General features: G+C 37.0%; 33 non-coding genes across 33 annotated transcripts; all 33 read left to right on the forward strand.

The window, feature by feature from the left end:
* On the forward strand, nt 1-72 carry trnac-gca. The gene has a single exon. It is a non-coding gene; the product is annotated as a tRNA-Cys (tRNA).
* A 418-nt stretch (nt 73-490) lies between these two features.
* trnac-gca lies at nt 491-562 on the forward strand. The gene has a single exon. It is a non-coding gene; the product is annotated as a tRNA-Cys (tRNA).
* A 420-nt stretch (nt 563-982) lies between these two features.
* Nucleotides 983-1054, forward strand: trnac-gca. The gene has a single exon. It is a non-coding gene; the product is annotated as a tRNA-Cys (tRNA).
* A 421-nt stretch (nt 1055-1475) lies between these two features.
* Nucleotides 1476-1547, forward strand: trnac-gca. Its single transcript has one exon. It is a non-coding gene; the product is annotated as a tRNA-Cys (tRNA).
* Nucleotides 1548-1966: 419 nt separating this feature from the next.
* On the forward strand, nt 1967-2038 carry trnac-gca. Its single transcript has one exon. It is a non-coding gene; the product is annotated as a tRNA-Cys (tRNA).
* Nucleotides 2039-2457: 419 nt separating this feature from the next.
* trnac-gca lies at nt 2458-2529 on the forward strand. Its single transcript has one exon. It is a non-coding gene; the product is annotated as a tRNA-Cys (tRNA).
* A 419-nt stretch (nt 2530-2948) lies between these two features.
* On the forward strand, nt 2949-3020 carry trnac-gca. The gene has a single exon. It is a non-coding gene; the product is annotated as a tRNA-Cys (tRNA).
* A 420-nt stretch (nt 3021-3440) lies between these two features.
* Nucleotides 3441-3512, forward strand: trnac-gca. The gene has a single exon. It is a non-coding gene; the product is annotated as a tRNA-Cys (tRNA).
* Nucleotides 3513-3940: 428 nt separating this feature from the next.
* Nucleotides 3941-4012, forward strand: trnac-gca. The gene has a single exon. It is a non-coding gene; the product is annotated as a tRNA-Cys (tRNA).
* A 417-nt stretch (nt 4013-4429) lies between these two features.
* On the forward strand, nt 4430-4501 carry trnac-gca. Its single transcript has one exon. It is a non-coding gene; the product is annotated as a tRNA-Cys (tRNA).
* Nucleotides 4502-4929: 428 nt separating this feature from the next.
* On the forward strand, nt 4930-5000 carry trnac-gca. The gene has a single exon. It is a non-coding gene; the product is annotated as a tRNA-Cys (tRNA).
* Nucleotides 5001-5421: 421 nt separating this feature from the next.
* On the forward strand, nt 5422-5493 carry trnac-gca. The gene has a single exon. It is a non-coding gene; the product is annotated as a tRNA-Cys (tRNA).
* Nucleotides 5494-5914: 421 nt separating this feature from the next.
* On the forward strand, nt 5915-5986 carry trnac-gca. Its single transcript has one exon. It is a non-coding gene; the product is annotated as a tRNA-Cys (tRNA).
* A 418-nt stretch (nt 5987-6404) lies between these two features.
* trnac-gca lies at nt 6405-6476 on the forward strand. The gene has a single exon. It is a non-coding gene; the product is annotated as a tRNA-Cys (tRNA).
* A 418-nt stretch (nt 6477-6894) lies between these two features.
* Nucleotides 6895-6966, forward strand: trnac-gca. Its single transcript has one exon. It is a non-coding gene; the product is annotated as a tRNA-Cys (tRNA).
* A 423-nt stretch (nt 6967-7389) lies between these two features.
* trnac-gca lies at nt 7390-7461 on the forward strand. The gene has a single exon. It is a non-coding gene; the product is annotated as a tRNA-Cys (tRNA).
* A 422-nt stretch (nt 7462-7883) lies between these two features.
* Nucleotides 7884-7955, forward strand: trnac-gca. Its single transcript has one exon. It is a non-coding gene; the product is annotated as a tRNA-Cys (tRNA).
* A 420-nt stretch (nt 7956-8375) lies between these two features.
* Nucleotides 8376-8447, forward strand: trnac-gca. The gene has a single exon. It is a non-coding gene; the product is annotated as a tRNA-Cys (tRNA).
* A 420-nt stretch (nt 8448-8867) lies between these two features.
* trnac-gca lies at nt 8868-8939 on the forward strand. The gene has a single exon. It is a non-coding gene; the product is annotated as a tRNA-Cys (tRNA).
* A 419-nt stretch (nt 8940-9358) lies between these two features.
* trnac-gca lies at nt 9359-9430 on the forward strand. Its single transcript has one exon. It is a non-coding gene; the product is annotated as a tRNA-Cys (tRNA).
* A 421-nt stretch (nt 9431-9851) lies between these two features.
* On the forward strand, nt 9852-9923 carry trnac-gca. The gene has a single exon. It is a non-coding gene; the product is annotated as a tRNA-Cys (tRNA).
* Nucleotides 9924-10342: 419 nt separating this feature from the next.
* On the forward strand, nt 10343-10414 carry trnac-gca. The gene has a single exon. It is a non-coding gene; the product is annotated as a tRNA-Cys (tRNA).
* A 419-nt stretch (nt 10415-10833) lies between these two features.
* On the forward strand, nt 10834-10905 carry trnac-gca. The gene has a single exon. It is a non-coding gene; the product is annotated as a tRNA-Cys (tRNA).
* Nucleotides 10906-11322: 417 nt separating this feature from the next.
* Nucleotides 11323-11394, forward strand: trnac-gca. The gene has a single exon. It is a non-coding gene; the product is annotated as a tRNA-Cys (tRNA).
* A 418-nt stretch (nt 11395-11812) lies between these two features.
* Nucleotides 11813-11884, forward strand: trnac-gca. The gene has a single exon. It is a non-coding gene; the product is annotated as a tRNA-Cys (tRNA).
* A 417-nt stretch (nt 11885-12301) lies between these two features.
* On the forward strand, nt 12302-12373 carry trnac-gca. Its single transcript has one exon. It is a non-coding gene; the product is annotated as a tRNA-Cys (tRNA).
* A 417-nt stretch (nt 12374-12790) lies between these two features.
* trnac-gca lies at nt 12791-12862 on the forward strand. The gene has a single exon. It is a non-coding gene; the product is annotated as a tRNA-Cys (tRNA).
* Nucleotides 12863-13284: 422 nt separating this feature from the next.
* trnac-gca lies at nt 13285-13356 on the forward strand. Its single transcript has one exon. It is a non-coding gene; the product is annotated as a tRNA-Cys (tRNA).
* A 418-nt stretch (nt 13357-13774) lies between these two features.
* Nucleotides 13775-13846, forward strand: trnac-gca. Its single transcript has one exon. It is a non-coding gene; the product is annotated as a tRNA-Cys (tRNA).
* Nucleotides 13847-14263: 417 nt separating this feature from the next.
* On the forward strand, nt 14264-14335 carry trnac-gca. Its single transcript has one exon. It is a non-coding gene; the product is annotated as a tRNA-Cys (tRNA).
* Nucleotides 14336-14754: 419 nt separating this feature from the next.
* On the forward strand, nt 14755-14826 carry trnac-gca. The gene has a single exon. It is a non-coding gene; the product is annotated as a tRNA-Cys (tRNA).
* A 419-nt stretch (nt 14827-15245) lies between these two features.
* On the forward strand, nt 15246-15317 carry trnac-gca. The gene has a single exon. It is a non-coding gene; the product is annotated as a tRNA-Cys (tRNA).
* Nucleotides 15318-15739: 422 nt separating this feature from the next.
* trnac-gca lies at nt 15740-15811 on the forward strand. The gene has a single exon. It is a non-coding gene; the product is annotated as a tRNA-Cys (tRNA).
* The last annotated feature ends 366 nt before the right edge of the window (nt 15812-16177 follow it).

Consider the following 16177-nt stretch of genomic DNA (forward strand, 5'->3'; position numbering starts at 1 on the left):
GCGGGTATAGCTCAGTGGTAGAGCATTTGACTGCAGATCAAGAGGTCCCAGGTTCAAATCCTGATGCCCCCTTAAAATCAAGTTCTTTCAAAGAGTATTTTGAGAGTAGACTCTTTTTTTAGAATATTTTACTCAGTGAAAAATGTCCCTTATTAGACAATTTCTCACATTCAATTCCTGGCACCCCTTGAAATCAAGTGCTTTCTAAGTGTATCTTGAGAGAGGGAGTGCTGCTTTTTTGGTTATGTTACTCAGTCCAAATGTCCCTCATTCAATGGTTTTTCTCTGTCAGACAGTTCCTAACAGAGGTGGAAGTGCAACAGACTTCAGATCAATAGGTCTCAGATTGTAATTTTTTGTCATCTTGAAATCAAATATTTTACCTAGGTATGTTTTCAGAGAGAAGGTGTTCTTTATCAGTTTTTGTTGATCTCCAGCTATAATTTCCCTTATTAGACAATTTTTCCACCTTTAGACAGTTTCTAGCAGAGGGGGTATAGCTCAGTGGTAGAGCATTTGACTGCAGATCAAGAGGTTCCAGGATTAAATCCTGATGCCCCCTTAAAATCAAGTTCTTTCAAAGAGTATTTTGAGAGTAGACTCTTTTTTTAGAATATTTTACTCAGTGAAAAATGTCCCTTATTAGACAATTTCTCACATTCAATTCCTGGCACCCCTTGAAATCAAGTGCTTTCTAAGTGTATCTTGAGAGAGGGAGTGCTGCTTTTTTGGTTATGTTACTCAGTCCAAAATGTCCCTCATTCAATGGTTTTTCTCTGTCAGACAGTTCCTAACAGAGGTGGAAGTGCAACAGACTTCAGATCAATAGGTCTCAGATTGTAATTGTTTTGTCATCTTGAAATCAAATATTTTACCTAGGTATGTTTTCAGAGAGAAGGTTTTCTTTATCAGTTTTTGTTGATCTCCTGCTATAATGTCCCTTATTATATATTTTTTCCACCTTTAGATTTTTTCTGGCAGAGGGGGTATAGCTCAGTGGTAGAGCATTTGACTGCAGATCAAGAGGTCCCAGGTTCAAATCCTGATGCCCCCTTAAAATCAAGTTCTTTCAAAGAGTATTTTGAGAGTAGACTCTTTTTTTAGAATATTTTACTCAGTGAAAAATGTCCCTTATTAGACAATTTCTCACATTCAATTCCTGGCACCCCTTGAAATCAAGTGCTTTCTAAGTGTATCTTGAGAGAGGGAGTGCTGCTTTTTTGGTTATGTTACTCAGTCCAAAATGTCCCTCATTCAATGGTTTTTTTCTCTGTCAGACAGTTCCTAACAGAGGTGGAAGTGCAACAGACTTCAGATCAATAGGTCTCAGATTGTAATTTTTTGTCATCTTGAAATCAAATATTTTACCTAGGTATGTTTTCAGAGAGAAGGTGTTCTTTATCAGTTTTTGTTGATCTCCAGCTATAATTTCCCTTATTAGACAATTTTTCCACCTTTAGACAGTTTCTAGCAGAGGGGGTATAGCTCAGTGGTAGAGCATTTGACTGCAGATCAAGAGGTTCCAGGATTAAATCCTGATGCCCCCTTAAAATCAAGTTCTTTCAAAGAGTATTTTGAGAGTAGACTCTTTTTTTAGAATATTTTACTCAGTGAAAAATGTCCCTTATTAGACAATTTCTCACATTCAATTCCTGGCACCCCTTGAAATCAAGTGCTTTCTAAGTGTATCTTGAGAGAGGGAGTGCTGCTTTTTTGGTTATGTTACTCAGTCCAAAATGTCCCTCATTCAATGGTTTTTCTCTGTCAGACAGTTCCTAACAGAGGTGGAAGTGCAACAGACTTCAGATCAATAGGTCTCAGATTGTAATTGTTTTGTCATCTTGAAATCAAATATTTTACCTAGGTATGTTTTCAGAGAGAAGGTTTTCTTTATCAGTTTTTGTTGATCTCCTGCTATAATGTCCCTTATTATATTTTTTTCCACCTTTAGATAGTTTCTGGCAGAGGGGGTATAGCTCAGTGGTAGAGCATTTGACTGCAGATCAAGAGGTCCCAGGTTCAAATCCTGATGCCCCCTTAAAATCAAGTTCTTTCAAAGAGTATTTTGAGAGTAGACTCTTTTTTTAGAATATTTTACTCAGTGAAAAATGTCCCTTATTAGACAATTTCTCACATTCAATTCCTGGCACCCCTTGAAATCAAGTGCTTTCTAAGTGTATCTTGAGAGAGGGAGTGCTGCTTTTTTGGTTATGTTACTCAGTCCAAAATGTCCCTCATTCAATGGTTTTTCTCTGTCAGACAGTTCCTAACAGAGGTGGAAGTGCAACAGACTTCAGATCAATAGGTCTCAGATTGTAATTGTTTTGTCATCTTGAAATCAAATATTTTACCTAGGTATGTTTTCAGAGAGAAGGTTTTCTTTATCAGTTTTTGTTGATCTCCTGCTATAATGTCCCTTATTATAATTTTTTCCACCTTTAGATTTTTTCTGGTAGAGGGGGTATAGCTCAGTGGTAGAGCATTTGACTGCAGATCAAGAGGTCCCAGGTTCAAATCCTGATGCCCCCTTAAAATCAAGTTCTTTCAAAGAGTATTTTGAGAGTAGACTCTTTTTTTAGAATATTTTACTCAGTGAAAAATGTCCCTTATTAGACAATTTCTCACATTCAATTCCTGGCACCCCTTGAAATCAAGTGCTTTCTAAGTGTATCTTGAGAGAGGGAGTGCTGCTTTTTTGGTTATGTTACTCAGTCCAAAATGTCCCTCATTCAATGGTTTTTCTCTGTCAGACAGTTCCTAACAGAGGTGGAAGTGCAACAGACTTCAGATCAATAGGTCTCAGATTGTAATTTTTTGTCATCTTGAAATCAAATATTTTACCTAGGTATGTTTTCAGAGAGAAGGTGTTCTTTATCAGTTTTTGTTGATCTCCAGCTATAATTTCCCTTATTAGACAATTTTTCCACCTTTAGACAGTTTCTAGCAGAGGGGGTATAGCTCAGTGGTAGAGCATTTGACTGCAGATCAAGAGGTTCCAGGATTAAATCCTGATGCCCCCTTAAAATCAAGTTCTTTCAAAGAGTATTTTGAGAGTAGACTCTTTTTTTAGAATATTTTACTCAGTGAAAAATGTCCCTTATTAGACAATTTCTCACATTCAATTCCTGGCACCCCTTGAAATCAAGTGCTTTCTAAGTGTATCTTGAGAGAGGGAGTGCTGCTTTTTTGGTTATGTTACTCAGTCCAAAATGTCCCTCATTCAATGGTTTTTCTCTGTCAGACAGTTCCTAACAGAGGTGGAAGTGCAACAGACTTCAGATCAATAGGTCTCAGATTGTAATTGTTTTGTCATCTTGAAATCAAATATTTTACCTAGGTATGTTTTCAGAGAGAAGGTTTTCTTTATCAGTTTTTGTTGATCTCCTGCTATAATGTCCCTTATTATATTTTTTTTCCACCTTTAGATTTTTTCTGGTAGAGGGGGTATAGCTCAGTGGTAGAGCATTTGACTGCAGATCAAGAGGTCCCAGGTTCAAATCCTGATGCCCCCTTAAAATCAAGTTCTTTCAAAGAGTATTTTGAGAGTAGAGGACTCTTTTTTAGAATATTTTACTCAGTGAAAAATGTCCCTTATTAGACAATTTCTCACATTCAATTCCTGGCACCCCTTGAAATCAAGTGCTTTCTAAGTGTATCTTGAGAGAGGGAGTGCTGCTTTTTTGGTTATGTTACTCAGTCCAAAATGTCCCTCATTCAATGGTTTTTCTCTGTCAGACAGTTCCTAACAGAGGTGGAAGTGCAACAAGACAATAGGTTCAGATCAATAGGTCTCAGATTGTAATTTTTTGTCATCTTGAAATCAAATATTTTACCTAGGTATGTTTTCAGAGAGAAGGTGTTCTTTATCAGTTTTTGTTGATCTCCAGCTATAATTTCCCTTATTAGACAATTTTTCCACCTTTAGACAGTTTCTAGCAGAGGGGGTATAGCTCAGTGGTAGAGCATTTGACTGCAGATCAAGAGGTTCCAGGTTCAAATCCTGATGCCCCCTTAAAATCAAGTTCTTTCAAAGAGTATTTTGAGAGTAGACTCTTTTTTAGAATATTTTACTCAGTGAAAAATGTCCCTTATTAGACAATTTCTCACATTCAATTCCTGGCACCCCTTGAAATCAAGTGCTTTCTAAGTGTATCTTGAGAGAGGGAGTGCTGCTTTTTTGGTTATGTTACTCAGTCCAAAATGTCCCTCATTCAATGGTTTTTCTCTGTCAGACAGTTCCTAACAGAGGTGGAAGTGCAACAGACTTCAGATCAATAGGTCTCAGATTGTAATTGTTTTGTCATCTTGAAATCAAATATTTTACCTAGGTATGTTTTCAGAGAGAAGGTTTTCTTTATCAGTTTTTGTTGATCTCCTGCTATAATGTCCCTTATTATAATTTTTTCCACCTTTAGATTTTTCTGGTAGAGGGGGTATAGCTCAGTGGTAGAGCATTTGACTGCAGATCAAGAGGTCCCAGGTTCAAATCCTGATGCCCCCTTAAAATCAAGTGCTTTCAAAGAGTATTTTGAGAGTAGAGGACTCTTTTTTAGAATATTTTACTCAGTGAAAAAAATCCCTTATTAGACAATTTCTCACATTCAATTCCTGGCACCCCCTTGAAATCAAGTGCTTTCTAAGTGTATCTTGAGAGAGGGAGTGCTGCTTTTTTGGTTATGTTACTCAGTCCAAAATGTCCCTCATTCAATGGTTTTTCTCTGTCAGACAGTTCCTAACAGAGGTGGAAGTGCAACAGACTTCAGATCAATAGTCTCAGGTCTCAGATTGTAATTTTTTGTCATCTTGAAATCAAATATTTTACCTAGGTATGTTTTCAGAGAGAAGGTGTTCTTTATCAGTTTTTGTTGATCTCCAGCTATAATTTCCCTTATTAGACAATTTTTCCACCTTTAGACAGTTTCTAGCAGAGGGGGTATAGCTCAGTGGTAGAGCATTTGACTGCAGATCAAGAGGTTCCAGGTTAAATCCTGATGCCCCCTTAAAATCAAGTTCTTTCAAAGAGTATTTTGAGAGTAGACTCTTTTTTTAGAATATTTTACTCAGTGAAAAATGTCCCTTATTAGACAATTTCTCACATTCAATTCCTGGCACCCCCTTGAAATCAAGTGCTTTCTAAGTGTATCTTGAGAGAGGGAGTGCTGCTTTTTTGGTTATGTTACTCAGTCCAAAATGTCCCTCATTCAATGGTTTTTCTCTGTCAGACAGTTCCTAACAGAGGTGGAAGTGCAACAGACTTCAGATCAATAGGTCTCAGATTGTAATTGTTTTGTCATCTTGAAATCAAATATTTTACCTAGGTATGTTTTCAGAGAGAAGGTTTTCTTTATCAGTTTTTGTTGATCTCCTGCTATAATGTCCCTTATTATATATTTTTTCCACCTTTAGATAGTTTCTGGCAGAGGGGGTATAGCTCAGTGGTAGAGCATTTGACTGCAGATCAAGAGGTCCCAGGTTCAAATCCTGATGCCCCCTTAAAATCAAGTTCTTTCAAAGAGTATTTTGAGAGTAGAGGACTCTTTTTTAGAATATTTTACTCAGTGAAAAATGTCCCTTATTAGACAATTTCTCACATTCAATTCCTGGCACCCCTTGAAATCAAGTGCTTTCTAAGTGTATCTTGAGAGAGGGAGTGCTGCTTTTTGGTTATGTTACTCAGTCCAAAATGTCCCTCATTCAATGGTTTTTCTCTGTCAGACAGTTCCTAACAGAGGTGGAAGTGCAACAGACTTCAGATCAATAGGTCTCAGATTGTAATTTTTTGTCATCTTGAAATCAAATATTTTACCTAGGTATGTTTTCAGAGAGAAGGTGTTCTTTATCAGTTTTTGTTGATCTCCAGCTATAATTCCCTTATTAGACAATTTTTTTCCACCTTTAGACAGTTTCTAGCAGAGGGGGTATAGCTCAGTGGTAGAGCATTTGACTGCAGATCAAGAGGTCCCAGGTTCAAATCCTGATGCCCCCTTAAAATCAAGTTCTTTCAAAGAGTATTTTGAGAGTAGACTCTTTTTTTAGAATATTTTACTCAGTGAAAAATGTCCCTTATTAGACAATTTCTCACATTCAATTCCTGGCACCCCTTGAAATCAAGTGCTTTCTAAGTGTATCTTGAGAGAGGGAGTGCTGCTTTTTTGGTTATGTTACTCAGTCCAAAATGTCCCTCATTCAATGGTTTTTCTCTGTCAGACAGTTCCTAACAGAGGTGGAAGTGCAACAGACTTCAGATCAATAGGTCTCAGATTGTAATTGTTTTGTCATCTTGAAATCAAATATTTTACCTAGGTATGTTTTCAGAGAGAAGGTTTTCTTTATCAGTTTTTGTTGATCTCCTGCTATAATGTCCCTTATTATATTTTTTTCCACCTTTAGATAGTTTCTGGCAGAGGGGTATAGCTCAGTGGTAGAGCATTTGACTGCAGATCAAGAGGTCCCAGGTTCAAATCCTGATGCCCCCTTAAAATCAAGTTCTTTCAAAGAGTATTTTGAGAGTAGACTCTTTTTTAGAATATTTTACTCAGTGAAAAATGTCCCTTATTAGACAATTTCTCACATTCAATTCCTGGCACCCCTTGAAATCAAGTGCTTTCTAAGTGTATCTTGAGAGAGGGAGTGCTGCTTTTTTGGTTATGTTACTCAGTCCAAAATGTCCCTCATTCAATGGTTTTTCTCTGTCAGACAGTTCCTAACAGAGGTGGAAGTGCAACAGACTTCAGATCAATAGGTCTCAGATTGTAATTGTTTTGTCATCTTGAAATCAAATATTTTACCTAGGTATGTTTTCAGAGAGAAGGTGTTCTTTATCAGTTTTTGTTGATCTCCTGCTATAATGTCCCTTATTATATTTTTTTCCACCTTTAGATTATTTCTAGCAGAGGAGGTATAGCTCAGTGGTAGAGCATTTGACTGCAGATCAAGAGGTCCCAGGTTCAAATCCTGATGCCCCCTTAAAATCAAGTTCTTTCAAAGAGTATTTTGAGAGTAGACTCTTTTTTTAGAATATTTTACTCAGTGAAAAATGTCCCTTATTAGACAATTTCTCACATTCAATTCCTGGCACCCCTTGAAATCAAGTGCTTTCTAAGTGTATCTTGAGAGAGGGAGTGCTGCTTTTTTGGTTATGTTACTCAGTCCAAAATGTCCCTCATTCAATGGTTTTTCTCTGTCAGACAGTTCCTAACAGAGGTGGAAGTGCAACAGACTTCAGATCAATAGGTCTCAGATTGTAATTTTTTGTCATCTTGAAATCAAATATTTTACCTAGGTATGTATGTTTTCAGAGAGAAGGTGTTCTTTATCAGTTTTTGTTGATCTCCAGCTATAATTTCCCTTATTAGACAATTTTTCCACCTTTAGACAGTTTCTAGCAGAGGGGGTATAGCTCAGTGGTAGAGCATTTGACTGCAGATCAAGAGGTCCCAGGTTCAAATCCTGATGCCCCCTTAAAATCAAGTTCTTTCAAAGAGTATTTTGAGAGTAGACTCTTTTTTTAGAATATTTTACTCAGTGAAAAATGTCCCTTATTAGACAATTTCTCACATTCAATTCCTGGCACCCCCTTGAAATCAAGTGCTTTCTAAGTGTATCTTGAGAGAGGGAGTGCTGCTTTTTTGGTTGTGTTACTCAGTCCAAAATGTCCCTCATTCAATGGTTTTTCTCTGTCAGACAGTTCCTAACAGAGGTGGAAGTGCAACAGACTTCAGATCAATAGGTCTCAGATTGTAATTGTTTTGTCATCTTGAAATCAAATATTTTACCTAGGTATGTTTTCAGAGAGAAGGTTTTCTTTATCAGTTTTTGTTGATCTCCTGCTATAATGTCCCTTATTATATATTTTTTTCCACCTTTAGATAGTTTCTAGCAGAGGGGGTATAGCTCAGTGGTAGAGCATTTGACTGCAGATCAAGAGGTCCCAGGTTCAAATCCTGATGCCCCCTTAAAATCAAGTTCTTTCAAAGAGTATTTTGAGAGTAGACTCTTTTTTTAGAATATTTTACTCAGTGAAAAATGTCCCTTATTAGACAATTTCTCACATTCAATTCCTGGCACCCCCTTGAAATCAAGTGCTTTCTAAGTGTATCTTGAGAGAGGGAGTGCTGCTTTTTTGGTTATGTTACTCAGTCCAAAATGTCCCTCATTCAATGGTTTTTCTCTGTCAGACAGTTCCTAACAGAGGTGGAAGTGCAACAGACTTCAGATCAATAGGTCTCAGATTGTAATTGTTTTGTCATCTTGAAATCAAATATTTTACCTAGGTATGTTTTCAGAGAGAAGGTTTTCTTTATCAGTTTTTGTTGATCTCCTGCTATAATGTCCCTTATTATAATTTTTTCCACCTTTAGATTTTTTCTGGTAGAGGGGGTATAGCTCAGTGGTAGAGCATTTGACTGCAGATCAAGAGGTCCCAGGTTCAAATCCTGATGCCCCCTTAAAATCAAGTGCTTTCAAAGAGTATTTTGAGAGTAGAGGACTCTTTTTTAGAATATTTTACTCAGTGAAAAATGTCCCTTATTAGACAATTTCTCACATTCAATTCCTGGCACCCCCTTGAAATCAAGTGCTTTCTAAGTGTATCTTGAGAGAGGGAGTGCTGCTTTTTTGGTTATGTTACTCAGTCCAAAATGTCCCTCATTCAATGGTTTTTCTCTGTCAGACAGTTCCTAACAGAGGTGGAAGTGCAACAGACTTCAGATCAATAGGTCTCAGATTGTAATTTTTTGTCATCTTGAAATCAAATATTTTACCTAGGTATGTTTTCAGAGAGAAGGTTTCTTTATCAGTTTTTGTTGATCTCCAGCTATAATTTCCCTTATTAGACAATTTTTCCACCTTTAGACAGTTTCTAGCAGAGGGGTATAGCTCAGTGGTAGAGCATTTGACTGCAGATCAAGAGGTTCCAGGATTAAATCCTGATGCCCCCTTAAAATCAAGTTCTTTCAAAGAGTATTTTGAGAGTAGACTCTTTTTTTAGAATATTTTACTCAGTGAAAAATGTCCCTTATTAGACAATTTCTCACATTCAATTCCTGGCACCCCCTTGAAATCAAGTGCTTTCTAAGTGTATCTTGAGAGAGGGAGTGCTGCTTTTTTGGTTGTGTTACTCAGTCCAAAATGTCCCTCATTCAATGGTTTTTCTCTGTCAGACAGTTCCTAACAGAGGTGGAAGTGCAACAGACTTCAGATCAATAGGTCTCAGATTGTAATTGTTTTGTCATCTTGAAATCAAATATTTTACCTAGGTATGTTTTCAGAGAGAAGGTTTTCTTTATCAGTTTTTGTTGATCTCCTGCTATAATGTCCCTTATTATAATTTTTTTCCACCTTTAGATTTTTCTGGCAGAGGGGTATAGCTCAGTGGTAGAGCATTTGACTGCAGATCAAGAGGTCCCAGGTTCAAATCCTGATGCCCCCTTAAAATCAAGTTCTTTCAAAGAGTATTTTGAGAGTAGACTCTTTTTTTAGAATATTTTACTCAGTGAAAAAAATCCCTTATTAGACAATTTCTCACATTCAATTCCTGGCACCCCCTTGAAATCAAGTGCTTTCTAAGTGTATCTTGAGAGAGGGAGTGCTGCTTTTTTGGTTATGTTACTCAGTCCAAAATGTCCCTCATTCAATGGTTTTTCTCTGTCAGACAGTTCCTAACAGAGGTGGAAGTGCAACAGACTTCAGATCAATAGGTCTCAGATTGTAATTTTTTTGTCATCTTGAAATCAAATATTTTACCTAGGTATGTTTTCAGAGAGAAGGTGTTCTTTATCAGTTTTTGTTGATCTCCAGCTATAATTTCCCTTATTAGACAATTTTTCCACCTTTAGACAGTTTCTAGCAGAGGGGGTATAGCTCAGTGGTAGAGCATTTGACTGCAGATCAAGAGGTCCCAGGTTCAAATCCTGATGCCCCCTTAAAATCAAGTTCTTTCAAAGAGTATTTTGAGAGTAGACTCTTTTTTTAGAATATTTTACTCAGTGAAAAATGTCCCTTATTAGACAATTTCTCACATTCAATTCCTGGCACCCCCTTGAAATCAAGTGCTTTCTAAGTGTATCTTGAGAGAGGGAGTGCTGCTTTTTTGGTTATGTTACTCAGTCCAAAATGTCCCTCATTCAATGGTTTTTCTCTGTCAGACAGTTCCTAACAGAGGTGGAAGTGCAACAGACTTCAGATCAATAGGTCTCAGATTGTAATTGTTTTGTCATCTTGAAATCAAATATTTTACCTAGGTATGTTTTCAGAGAGAAGGTTTTCTTTATCAGTTTTTGTTGATCTCCTGCTATAATGTCCCTTATTATATTTTTTTCCACCTTTAGATTTTTCTGGCAGAGGGGGTATAGCTCAGTGGTAGAGCATTTGACTGCAGATCAAGAGGTCCCAGGTTCAAATCCTGATGCCCCCTTAAAATCAAGTTCTTTCAAAGAGTATTTTGAGAGTAGACTCTTTTTTTAGAATATTTTACTCAGTGAAAAATGTCCCTTATTAGACAATTTCTCACATTCAATTCCTGGCACCCCTTGAAATCAAGTGCTTTCTAAGTGTATCTTGAGAGAGGGAGTGCTGCTTTTTTGGTTATGTTACTCAGTCCAAAATGTCCCTCATTCAATGGTTTTTCTCTGTCAGACAGTTCCTAACAGAGGTGGAAGTGCAACAGACTTCAGATCAATAGGTCTCAGATTGTAATTGTTTTGTCATCTTGAAATCAAATATTTTACCTAGGTATGTTTTCAGAGAGAAGGTTTTCTTTATCAGTTTTTGTTGATCTCCTGCTATAATGTCCCCTTATTATATTTTTTTCCACCTTTAGATAGTTTCTGGCAGAGGGGTATAGCTCAGTGGTAGAGCATTTGACTGCAGATCAAGAGGTCCCAGGTTCAAATCCTGATGCCCCCTTAAAATCAAGTTCTTTCAAAGAGTATTTTGAGAGTAGACTCTTTTTTAGAATATTTTACTCAGTGAAAAATGTCCCTTATTAGACAATTTCTCACATTCAATTCCTGGCACCCCTTGAAATCAAGTGCTTTCTAAGTGTATCTTGAGAGAGGGAGTGCTGCTTTTTTGGTTATGTTACTCAGTCCAAAATGTCCCTCATTCAATGGTTTTTCTCTGTCAGACAGTTCCTAACAGAGGTGGAAGTGCAACAGACTTCAGATCAATAGGTCTCAGATTGTAATTTTTTGTCATCTTGAAATCAAATATTTTACCTAGGTATGTTTTCAGAGAGAAGGTGTTCTTTATCAGTTTTTGTTGATCTCCAGCTATAATTTCCCTTATTAGACAATTTTTCCACCTTTAGACAGTTTCTAGCAGAGGGGTATAGCTCAGTGGTAGAGCATTTGACTGCAGATCAAGAGGTCCCAGGTTCAAATCCTGATGCCCCCTTAAAATCAAGTTCTTTCAAAGAGTATTTTGAGAGTAGACTCTTTTTTTAGAATATTTTACTCAGTGAAAAATGTCCCTTATTAGACAATTTCTCACATTCAATTCCTGGCACCCCTTGAAATCAAGTGCTTTCTAAGTGTATCTTGAGAGAGGGAGTGCTGCTTTTTTGGTTGTGTTACTCAGTCCAAAATGTCCCTCATTCAATGGTTTTTCTCTGTCAGACAGTTCCTAACAGAGGTGGAAGTGCAACAGACTTCAGATCAATAGGTCTCAGATTGTAATTGTTTTGTCATCTTGAAATCAAATATTTTACCTAGGTATGTTTTCAGAGAGAAGGTTTTCTTTATCAGTTTTTGTTGATCTCCTGCTATAATGTCCCTTATTATATTTTTTTCCACCTTTAGATTTTTCTGGCAGAGGGGGTATAGCTCAGTGGTAGAGCATTTGACTGCAGATCAAGAGGTCCCAGGTTCAAATCCTGATGCCCCCTTAAAATCAAGTTCTTTCAAAGAGTATTTTGAGAGTAGACTCTTTTTTTAGAATATTTTACTCAGTGAAAAATGTCCCTTATTAGACAATTTCTCACATTCAATTCCTGGCACCCCTTGAAATCAAGTGCTTTCTAAGTGTATCTTGAGAGAGGGAGTGCTGCTTTTTTGGTTATGTTACTCAGTCCAAAATGTCCCTCATTCAATGGTTTTTCTCTGTCAGACAGTTCCTAACAGAGGTGGAAGTGCAACAGACTTCAGATCAATAGGTCTCAGATTGTAATTTTTTGTCATCTTGAAATCAAATATTTTACCTAGGTATGTTTTCAGAGAGAAGGTGTTCTTTATCAGTTTTTGTTGATCTCCAGCTATAATTTCCCTTATTAGACAATTTTTCCACTTAGACAGTTTCTAGCAGAGGGGGTATAGCTCAGTGGTAGAGCATTTGACTGCAGATCAAGAGGTTCCAGGATTAAATCCTGATGCCCCCTTAAAATCAAGTTCTTTCAAAGAGTATTTTGAGAGTAGACTCTTTTTTTAGAATATTTTACTCAGTGAAAAATGTCCCTTATTAGACAATTTCTCACATTCAATTCCTGGCACCCCCTTGAAATCAAGTGCTTTCTAAGTGTATCTTGAGAGAGGGAGTGCTGCTTTTTTGGTTGTGTTACTCAGTCCAAAATGTCCCTCATTCAATGGTTTTTCTCTGTCAGACAGTTCCTAACAGAGGTGGAAGTGCAACAGACTTCAGATCAATAGGTCTCAGATTGTAATTGTTTTGTCATCTTGAAATCAAATATTTTACCTAGGTATGTTTTCAGAGAGAAGGTTTTCTTTATCAGTTTTTGTTGATCTCCTGCTATAATGTCCCTTATTATATTTTTTCCACCTTTAGATATTCTGGTAGAGGGGGTATAGCTCAGTGGTAGAGCATTTGACTGCAGATCAAGAGGTCCCAGGTTCAAATCCTGATGCCCCCTTAAAATCAAGTGCTTTCAAAGAGTATTTTGAGAGTAGAGGACTCTTTTTTAGAATATTTTACTCAGTGAAAAAAATCCCTTATTAGACAATTTCTCACGTTCAATTCCTGGCACCCCCTTGAAATCAAGTGCTTTCTAAGTGTATCTTGAGAGAGGGAGTGCTGCTTTTTTGGTTATGTTACTCAGTCCAAAATGTCCCTCATTCAATGGTTTTTCTCTGTCAGACAGTTCCTAACAGAGGTGGAAGTGCAACAGACTTCAGATCAATAGGTCTCAGATTGTAATTTTTTGTCATCTTGAAATCAAATATTTTACCTAGGTATGTTTTCAGAGAGAAGGTGTTCTTTATCAGTTTTTGTTGATCTCCAGCTATAATTTCCCTTATTAGACAATTTTTCCACCTTTAGACAGTTTCTAGCAGAGGGGGTATAGCTCAGTGGTAGAGCATTTGACTGCAGATCAAGAGGTTCCAGGATTAAATCCTGATGCCCCCTTAAAATCAAGTTCTTTCAAAGAGTATTTTGAGAGTAGACTCTTTTTTTAGAATATTTTACTCAGTGAAAAATGTCCCTTATTAGACAATTTCTCACATTCAATTCCTGGCACCCCCTTGAAATCAAGTGCTTTCTAAGTGTATCTTGAGAGAGGGAGTGCTGCTTTTTTGGTTGTGTTACTCAGTCCAAAATGTCCCTCATTCAATGGTTTTTCTCTGTCAGACAGTTCCTAACAGAGGTGGAAGTGCAACAGACTTCAGATCAATAGGTCTCAGATTGTAATTGTTTTGTCATCTTGAAATCAAATATTTTACCTAGGTATGTTTTCAGAGAGAAGGTTTTCTTTATCAGTTTTTGTTGATCTCCTGCTATAATGTCCCTTATTATAATTTTTTTCCACCTTTAGATTTTTCTGGTAGAGGGTATAGCTCAGTGGTAGAGCATTTGACTGCAGATCAAGAGGTCCCAGGTTCAAATCCTGATGCCCCCTTAAAATCAAGTTCTTTCAAAGAGTATTTTGAGAGTAGGACTCTTTTTTAGAATATTTTACTCAGTGAAAAAATCCCTTATTAGACAATTTCTCACATTCAATTCCTGGCACCCCTTGAAATCAAGTGCTTTCTAAGTGTATCTTGAGAGAGGGAGTGCTGCTTTTTTGGTTATGTTACTCAGTCCAAAATGTCCCTCATTCAATGGTTTTTCTCTGTCAGACAGTTCCTAACAGAGGTGGAAGTGCAACAGACTTCAGATCAATAGGTCTCAGATTGTAATTTTTTGTCATCTTGAAATCAAATATTTTACCTAGGTATGTTTTCAGAGAGAAGGTGTTCTTTATCAGTTTTTGTTGATCTCCAGCTATAATTTCCCTTATTAGACAATTTTTCCACCTTTAGACAGTTTCTAGCAGAGGGGTATAGCTCAGTGGTAGAGCATTTGACTGCAGATCAAGAGGTCCCAGGTTCAAATCCTGATGCCCCCTTAAAATCAAGTTCTTTCAAAGAGTATTTTGAGAGTAGACTCTTTTTTTAGAATATTTTACTCAGTGAAAAATGTCCCTTATTAGACAATTTCTCACATTCAATTCCTGGCACCCCTTGAAATCAAGTGCTTTCTAAGTGTATCTTGAGAGAGGGAGTGCTGCTTTTTTGGTTGTGTTACTCAGTCCAAAATGTCCCTCATTCAATGGTTTTTCTCTGTCAGACAGTTCCTAACAGAGGTGGAAGTGCAACAGACTTCAGATCAATAGGTCTCAGATTGTAATTGTTTTGTCATCTTGAAATCAAATATTTTACCTAGGTATGTTTTCAGAGAGAAGGTTTTCTTTATCAGTTTTTGTTGATCTCCTGCTATAATGTCCCTTATTATAATTTTTTCCACCTTTAGATAGTTTCTAGCAGAGGGGGTATAGCTCAGTGGTAGAGCATTTGACTGCAGATCAAGAGGTCCCAGGTTCAAATCCTGATGCCCCCTTAAAATCAAGTGCTTTCAAAGAGTATTTTGAGAGTAGAGACTCTTTTTTAGAATATTTTACTCAGTGAAAAATGTCCCTTATTAGACAATTTCTCACATTCAATTCCTGGCACCCCTTGAAATCAAGTGCTTTCTAAGTGTATCTTGAGAGAGGGAGTGCTGCTTTTTTGGTTATGTTACTCAGTCCAAAATGTCCCTCATTCAATGGTTTTTCTCTGTCAGACAGTTCCTAACAGAGGTGGAAGTGCAACAGACTTCAGATCAATAGGTCTCAGATTGTAATTTTTTGTCATCTTGAAATCAAATATTTTACCTAGGTATGTTTTCAGAGAGAAGGTGTTCTTTATCAGTTTTTGTTGATCTCCAGCTATAATTTCCCTTATTAGACAATTTTTCCACCTTTAGACAGTTTCTAGCAGAGGGGTATAGCTCAGTGGTAGAGCATTTGACTGCAGATCAAGAGGTTCCAGGATTAAATCCTGATGCCCCCTTAAAATCAAGTTCTTTCAAAGAGTATTTTGAGAGTAGACTCTTTTTTTAGAATATTTTACTCAGTGAAAAATGTCCCTTATTAGACAATTTCTCACATTCAATTCCTGGCACCCCCTTGAAATCAAGTGCTTTCTAAGTGTATCTTGAGAGAGGGAGTGCTGCTTTTTTGGTTGTGTTACTCAGTCCAAAATGTCCCTCATTCAATGGTTTTTCTCTGTCAGACAGTTCCTAACAGAGGTGGAAGTGCAACAGACTTCAGATCAATAGGTCTCAGATTGTAATTGTTTTGTCATCTTGAAATCAAATATTTTACCTAGGTATGTTTTCAGAGAGAAGGTTTTCTTTATCAGTTTTTGTTGATCTCCTGCTATAATGTCCCTTATTATATATTTTTTTCCACCTTTAGATTTTTTCTGGTAGAGGGGGTATAGCTCAGTGGTAGAGCATTTGACTGCAGATCAAGAGGTCCCAGGTTCAAATCCTGATGCCCCCTTAAAATCAAGTGCTTTCAAAGAGTATTTTGAGAGTAGAGGACTCTTTTTTAGAATATTTTACTCAGTGAAAAAAATCCCTTATTAGACAATTTCTCACATTCAATTCCTGGCACCCCCTTGAAATCAAGTGCTTTCTAAGTGTATCTTGAGAGAGGGAGTGCTGCTTTTTTGGTTATGTTACTCAGTCCAAAATGTCCCTCATTCAATGGTTTTTCTCTGTCAGACAGTTCCTAACAGAGGTGGAAGTGCAACAGACTTCAGATCAATAGGTCTCAGATTGTAATTTTTTTGTCATCTTGAAATCAAATATTTTACCTAGGTATGTTTTCAGAGAGAAGGTGTTCTTTATCAGTTTTTGTTGATCT

Source organism: Oncorhynchus gorbuscha, unplaced genomic scaffold (assembly GCF_021184085.1).
Source record: "Oncorhynchus gorbuscha isolate QuinsamMale2020 ecotype Even-year unplaced genomic scaffold, OgorEven_v1.0 Un_scaffold_2513, whole genome shotgun sequence".
Classification (NCBI taxonomy): Eukaryota; Metazoa; Chordata; class Actinopteri; order Salmoniformes; family Salmonidae; genus Oncorhynchus; species Oncorhynchus gorbuscha.